This window comes from Podarcis bocagei, assembly GCF_964188305.1.
Source record: "Podarcis bocagei genome assembly, chromosome: 8".
Classification (NCBI taxonomy): Eukaryota; Metazoa; Chordata; class Lepidosauria; order Squamata; family Lacertidae; genus Podarcis; species Podarcis bocagei.
The window spans coordinates 69,370,958-69,378,666 of record NC_138133.1 but is presented as its reverse complement, the minus strand read 5'-3'; positions in this window follow the sequence as shown (position 1 = coordinate 69,378,666).

Below are 7,709 nucleotides of genomic sequence, written 5' to 3'. Positions count from 1 at the left end.
CCTTCTCTGTAGCTTTCCTGTACATCTGGACTCCTTTTCAAAATATCTTGCTGTATTAGAATCCATAGTGTAAGATTATTTCTGAAGTTGTCTGTATCCAGTGTCTCCCCCCTCCAAAAAAAAAAAAAAATCTAATGTCCCACATGCCTGAGAGGCTGCTGCCTTCTAAATTGTTTTGCTGGCACATGTTGAGGGAGATAGAGAGACAAAGTTAAATACAGTGTAGAGTGTGCAACTTTTCATTGCCACACACATGCACTGTGCTTTGTATGCATTAGCCACCATGCTAAATGTAGATCTCTTTGCATGCCTTAGCAACCCACATGCCTTACACTGGGGAAAGGAGCACAGATTGCCACATTTATGAGGCTTGGAAGTAAATGAGTCAAGAGTGAATCCAAGAATACAGAAGCAAGCAACAACCAGACAAACTGGCCCATGCACATTCCTTCCATTGGGTGTGCATTTTTCTGGGCAATCGCTGATTAGCATAATTCTTAAAATAGTTCCTTTTTAGCGACTACAATTATTTGAACAATAAACTCATAAGAAGTATAGAGTACTGACCTGAAATGCAATAGGATTTAATAGGTATTAAATAGATGAAACAGCTGTCCGCTTCCCCTTTTCCTTGGAGCCACCCAGAAGGGCATGAAGCATATTGAGAAGGAGACAGAATATAGCCATTTCCATCTGTAAGGCAGCAGTGGCCAGCTTTGACTAGGGAGTGAGGTAGCCTCTTTTCACCTTTTCCTGAGCAAATTAGCTTGAAAATGCTAGCCCTGTTCTCCAAGCAGTTGCCATCCAATCCAAATCAGTGCACGAATACACTGCTTTTCTCCAGCCAGCAGTATCTCTTTCAGTTTTTTGGTTGTAGGGCCATCAGCTAGTTGGCTGAAAGTAGCATACTGCCCTGGCAACTGTCAGCACTGCCTCTTAAGCAACTGTGTTTGACTAGGGCTTGCCCAGTGCCAAGATTTGCATGCACACTGTGCCATTCCTTACCCACAATACATGCTTCCCCATGGGAAATGAGAGATCACAATCTATAGTGACCTCTCATTCCCCCTTGGGTGGTTTCCTGTGAGATGAGAAGAGCAAAATGCATGTGCAAAGCCTATCTATTTGCCAAATTAGCAATAGTGATAAGTGTCGTTCCCCTCACCCCCCGGAATTGTCATGTTTCTTTGTAATTAGAAATTGCTCTGGCACTGAATATTATAGAATAAGAGAGGCACTAAATGTGTCACCTTTGTCAACATTTTTTGAATTTTGCACATCTGATTGTGATTGGAGATGCCATTAAACCCCTAGGCAATATGTTCTGCACCTCCACTGTTAGAATGCCTAACCTCTAACCCAAATACTTCCAGCTGCAATTTGAGCCTGTTCACATTTAAACTGTAAGAGAGCAAGCAGCAAAGGTTAATTCTGGACGGAAGCCGCTCAAGGGTCAAAGATTTGATAACCTGGCTGGAGGTGAACTCTCCAGAGTTGCCAGTTCTGACACTGCTTTTGGAAAGAGAATGGGGTCTATTGTACTCCCTCTTTTCTTTTTTTCTTTTTTGCCTGCAAGCCTTAAAAGAAGTAACTCCCACCCCTTTGCTTTTTACCTCTCCCTACCCATGTCATCCTTTCCTAGTGATACTAGATGGGAAAGCGATAAGTTAGAGGAATTTACCTCCATGCCCATCTGCCACCTTGGTCCTTGATACCTTTTTATAATCTTTCAGGTGTAAGGCCCAATAATGTTGCTGTCTGTTTTCTCCTTGGTACAAATCCCTCCTATGAGCTCACTTCAGATCCAGTGAAGGAAGGGTGTAGTACTCATTCTTTTGCCACTTCTGAAGCCAAGATCCACAATCCACAACTTCCTAGTTTGCGGTAAGGCCATTGGGCTAGCTGTTCAAGATGTGCCTCCAGGTCTGCTCTGAAGGTCTGGGAGAATCAGGTCACACTTAAGGCTCAAGGATTCACTGTTTCTAGCCTGAGCAAATGAGATTTTGCTTTCTATCGCCTAGTCAAGTGGACTGGCTTAGCTGCTTGAAAGTTAAGATTAAGGAGAGTAGGCTTTCCACTCTGAAGTTTTCAACATGATTGTGAACAGACTCTCTTCATGATTATGGGAGTGACTGGTCACTGACCTTGTGCATCTTTGAACACCTGCATCAAGAACCAAAGACCAGCAGTGCTTTTTTCTGGGGGGACGCATACCCCTAAACATTTTGTGAATCTTTGTACTTTTGTCCATTTACTGTTATTTATTTTTCCCAATTTGAACTATAAAATGGTGATTTTCTTGAATCAAAATTGAGAGTACTCCTAAATATTTTTTTTGGGGGGGGGGGAGCACTGGAGACCAGCAACCAATTCCACCAGTTCAATGGTAAGAAAAAAATGTTCTTTCTCCTCTGGGTCTTGTGCAAGGTGAGGTAATTTGAGATGGAGATGATTGTAACGGCTTGATGCTAGCCGCAGAGATAGTACTTCCCCAGTTTTACAGAGCTTGGTGTCAACAAATGCTGGCCTCTTCTTCCCGGAGTTGACCTGTTACTCATCCAAATCCATCATAGCTACAGCTGCATGCCTGGAAATTGAACAGCAACTGGTGGAAACAGGCTTGTTTCTCTGCAGTGCTCCAGATCGTTTTGACCCTCTGTCATGCCTCCACAAACAGGATTTATGAGACCATGCGGAAAGATTTCCCACAATGGAACAAAAGAAATGTGTCTCCTTCCTTGGTCTCAAAGGTTCCGACACACTGCTCTTGGCTCAGCCCTGAGCAACATCCTGAAGGATACTTCCAAAAAGTCTTTGGGCTGTATTCAACTTAAGTTCTACTCAGACCCTTTGATGAACCTAAGTTAGTCATAACCATTAATATAAATGGGTCTACTCTTGAGTAGAGCTAACATTGTATGCATCTAATCTGAATTTTCACATTTATCCCTTCCTCCTCACTGGCAAATATAGTATGTTTCTGCAAAGGAATCTGTTGGCATAAAGTCTCAGGCACCACCTTTAAGGAACCTGAAGTGTCTCAAATACTTTGTAGAGAGAAAATGACATGTAGACACAGGGCTTGCTGCGCACTTTAAAAGGGGAAATAATTACATACTTTAAAAGAGTAAAATCGTGCTTCAAGAAGGAGGGGCAAGCAAGACACACTTGCAGGCCACTTGTAAAATCAGCTGAACAAAGGCCCAAAGGTGATCTGCTACACTTTTGGAGTCGGGAGAGGGTGGAGATGGGGAATGGTGTGGTGAGCATTCTATTGTTGGCTTAAGGAAAGGCTTACCTTTGAGTGTATCTCAGAAACATTTTTGTAAACTTAACAGTGATGCTTCATTTGTAGCAGAGCCTACAAGCTCAAGGAAAATCTGATCAAATGTGCAAGTGTCTGTCAAAGAAAAAACACATTACTTCCAACTTAAGACGTTACAGCATGCATCTAGGTCAAATAGTCTCAAGGGAGTGAAAATCACATGGGTGCACATCTTGGATGCGGGTAAGTATACATTTTAAGAAGGGTGATGGCATATTTTTTTTAACCCAGTTAGAACAGTACAGCTACCTTTCAAACAAAGTGTTTTGTATAGTAAGCCCACGATTTATGCACATTTAATTCAGCTTTACATACTTGGCAGAAAAAAAATAAAAAAGAGCAGAAAGAGAATGAGCGTCGGGGAGGGGGGGAATACTTGGGCAATCCCACCTGCCGTTGCACCAAGTGTGTTTTTAGCTAAATGGAATTTTGGCTTTTAGGCACGATCCCTGGAACTTAACCCTGCATAAGTTGCAGTCTTGCTGTATAAAAGGCAATGGGATAGGTCCTGCATGTTAAGTAGCCTCTGCGGCCAAGAAAAGTTCCCATGATAGGTTTGACTATGTGGCATTTACTCTGTGCTCTTGGCCGGAAGAGCTGATAAAAGGCAGGTTGTGGCCCTATGTTTGCTTAGTCCCTTCTGTACTGCCTCATGTGGCATTTCGTGATCATGCAAGTAGGAATAAGTTTGCATGTAAATCCAGATTAGCGGTAGCAGACTGCATTGTGGGGGGGTGCCGCTCCCCTAACCTCCAGCTGATCATGGCGCTGCTGCTTACTGAGAGTAGAGGGGGAGGGACAAGGCAAAAGAAGGTCAACACGGTTCAAATGCATTTGTGAAGCCAATATAACATTCCCATTGGTGCATTTGCATAGCGCCAACCTGTCACGTCCCCCATCTACCCATAAGCAACAGCAATGCAACCAGCCAGAGGTCAGCTGAGCGCGGCCACCCCACAATACCATCCGCTGCTGATCTGATGCTACTTTGTACAGGATTCCTGTTCTTAGGGCCTTTCAAAGCTGCGTTTGTTACGCAGCAGTTTTCCAGTTACAGTAATTTCTCTTTAATGAGAGCTCTAAATGCCGTTTACGATGTCAAATCCTGGGGAAATACAGTATTTCCGGGCAAGCAGCAATAGTTTTGCAACTGCAAAAATGCATTTGCTTGCCAGCTGTCCCATCCACTGCAGTGGCCTGCTATTTAGGCACCTATGACTTGGCAAGTGTTGAGTGATACAATCTGCCCACCATACTGTTTATAAACATTTACATTTCATAAACTTTACAAAAAAGACTGCTACCTTGTACCAACGTCCTTGCAATCTATTTATACCATTTTCTCTCCTCCCACCCCCACCCCCCAGCAGTGAAACAGCCATTTGCCGCCAGCAAGGCACGTTTCCAACTCCCTTACACGGGAGGAATATAAAATGCTAACAAAATGTGAAATCTCCAAGCCAATTACTCATAATTTCCCCCTTGGTTTTGCACTCTGGTTTGATCATCGTAAGGAGATGGGGGAAGAAAATATGGTGACCTAATTGGCCTTGTTAAGAGGCTAATAAAAGATGTAAGGAAACAGGATGGAGTTGAGCGTAACAGTCCTGGGGTTGGCGCAGTTACACCAAAGCTAGTGGCCAAGGAAGGGGGATCATCTGAAAAGGCTTTACACCTGCTCTTGGCTCCCCTGTTGCATCTTCTTCCATCACTACGCAACGGTGGGAGAAGCTTCATGTGCCAAGATTTCTCTACCGAACATAGAAAATCACACCTGTCCTGGCCACAGTGGGTTTCGACACCAAGGGTGGCCCAGTTGTGAAGTAGGCTTCAGGTTCCAGCTGTGGCAATTAATTTGGAGCTCATTTTAAGAAGCAGCAGATTTTGGACAAGCCTGGGCTGCCAGCATCATTCATACTATCTAGACTGATGTGAATTTCCTGTGTTGCTGTTTGAAAGTCATTTCGGACAAGACAAAGGCAGAATGCTGGACTAGATGGGTCCCAGGCTTGATTCATGTGGATGGAAGTCTACTTGTGGCTTTTTCCTTGCACATATCTCGTCTTTGATACACATGCAATCTATCTTTGCCATTACATTGTCAGATCTGGATGCCACAGTCACTGCCATGTCTTTAAAAGAGATGAGGCAATCCTACTCTTAGGTCAGTTCACATAAGCACTCTGCATGTGTGCTTCTCCATCTGCCCCCAGTCCAGATTACTTCATTAATGTGACAAGCCATCTGCAGATGTCCAGGGAATTACTTTAATGTGGGGGCAAGGGCTATTAAAAAGTGCAATAACCTATCTATAGTCTGCTGTAGAGAAAGGACAGTATCATCTACTCTTGCATTTCTGAAGTGGTTCTAAGCATTCTTCACAAGTAATGCTTTGAAAATGGGGAGGTTGAGATGTAGTTTAATTTTCTTGTTCCTAATATAATGTTAAGGGGCATTTTAAATCTGTTGTTGGCTGTCTCGGGAGGGTTGAAAATATAAATCTCTAACTTCAGCTTGTATCCCCCATGCAGCTTCATACAACCCAGTTTACCCTTACTGCTCTCACAGACCATTGGATGAAAGAAATGGTACTGTATTTGCAACAAGCCCTGCTTGGAGCTAATGTTTAGGGAAAACTAAGGCTGCAGTTCTACCAGAGAGTGAGCCCCAATTAAAATGAGACTTACTTCTGAGTAGACATGTACAGGATTGCATTTTTACTCCACTGAAAGTCTGCATAATTGTTTGGTTCAAAAGGCAAATATTCACTTCTATATTCATACTGAAAATAGTAGCTGGTGTTCAGTTCCTTCCAGCAATTAAGAGTTACATAATTGTCCCTCAATAGCTCTGAGCAATACTATGTTTTGTTATTTCCATCAAGCCTCACAAATGTTTCATTAGGTAATTTGACAAGGCTTGTACAGTCCTTATATGCACGCTGGAAACTATTAGCCATAAGTGAAGCTGGATTTGAGAGGGAAGGAGTGGAAGAAATCTGCTTTTGCGTGGTTAGGTTATTGTGAATTCCATGGCATCCATTAATCTTCTGACAGATTCTGAGAATTTGAAGTGGGTACCTCCACCCTAAGAGCTAGTCTATATAAACAGTAGCTCACACAGGAAAAGCTATTCCTGGTCTGTACCACTTTAGACTGCTGTGGGAATCACATGATTGAATGCTCCCTCCCTATTAAAAGCATACCTGCACATGGAAAGTTTGCGTGTCAGGCAATAAGAATTCTACCGTCTTCTTTCTGACATGCTGGTTGTCTGTGCGTAGGGAGATTTTGAGTGGAGCATTCAAGTGAGCGAAATAAAACTCCCTCCTGGAGTGGTATAATCTAGGAACAATTCAGGGCACCTACTGGGTGGGGAAAGGCTTTGTCCCATTCCACAGTATGTCCACTCTTTTGCTGAAAGAAATGAAACTGCTCGCCTCCTGCAGTCCAAAGTGGTGAGGTCTATTCTACCTCCAGGAAGCCAGGAAAATAATAAGCAAACCACGGCTGATACTTGCAGCTCATGGTGATCTAGAAGCCCCTCATTCTGCCCAAACCATGAACAATGATCTCATGAGAATAAACCAATTCTCCATCTGTATCCAGATCAAGGCTCCCACAGCTTGAAATGAGAATTTAAATACATTTTCTGCTTTGACCCTACAATCCAGATAGGAACAGTTTTCTCTCTGCCTGTGTCCATCAATTTAAAATTCCAAATTTGCTTTGTGCGTGCATTCACATGCACACATCCAGCAGCACTCTACTGGTCTGAGAGACCCCACTCTGCAAAACTCCGCCACAACTATTAAGGAAAATTGGCAGCCTTTTGCCAAAAGGCTCAGACTACTCCATCCACAACATCACACCAGCAAAATTCCTGACAGTGGTTGATCATACACAGTACCATTGAAATCAATGAACACAATAAGTCTGACTTAACTCAATCGTTTCAATTGACCTTGAGTATGACTTGGATACCACTCAGTAGGCAAGATGGGCAGTATCCGCCTAGAGTGGCAAAGCAGCGTGAAAAGTTCAGTACAAATTCTTGCATAAATATGGGAAGGTTGGCGCAAAGTAAGCGGTGTCAAAAGCACACATACCTCTGTGCCTTCTGCACAGAACATGCTTGGTGTGAAGACATCCTGGAATTGGCAACCATGCCCTGCTGGACCAGACCAAAGACCTACCAAGGCCAATCTCCTGTTTCCCAGAGTGGTCCACCTGATGCCAAAGGAATGCCTACAAGAGCCTACACTAGTTCAAAAGCATTCTCAGCATCTGGTTAACTGTAAAGCCCTCTTAGGCTTAAAGCTCTAATTGTTTCTTCCTCCTCCCAGCCACATGGCTTTCTGCGTAAAATCCCACACATAGCCACA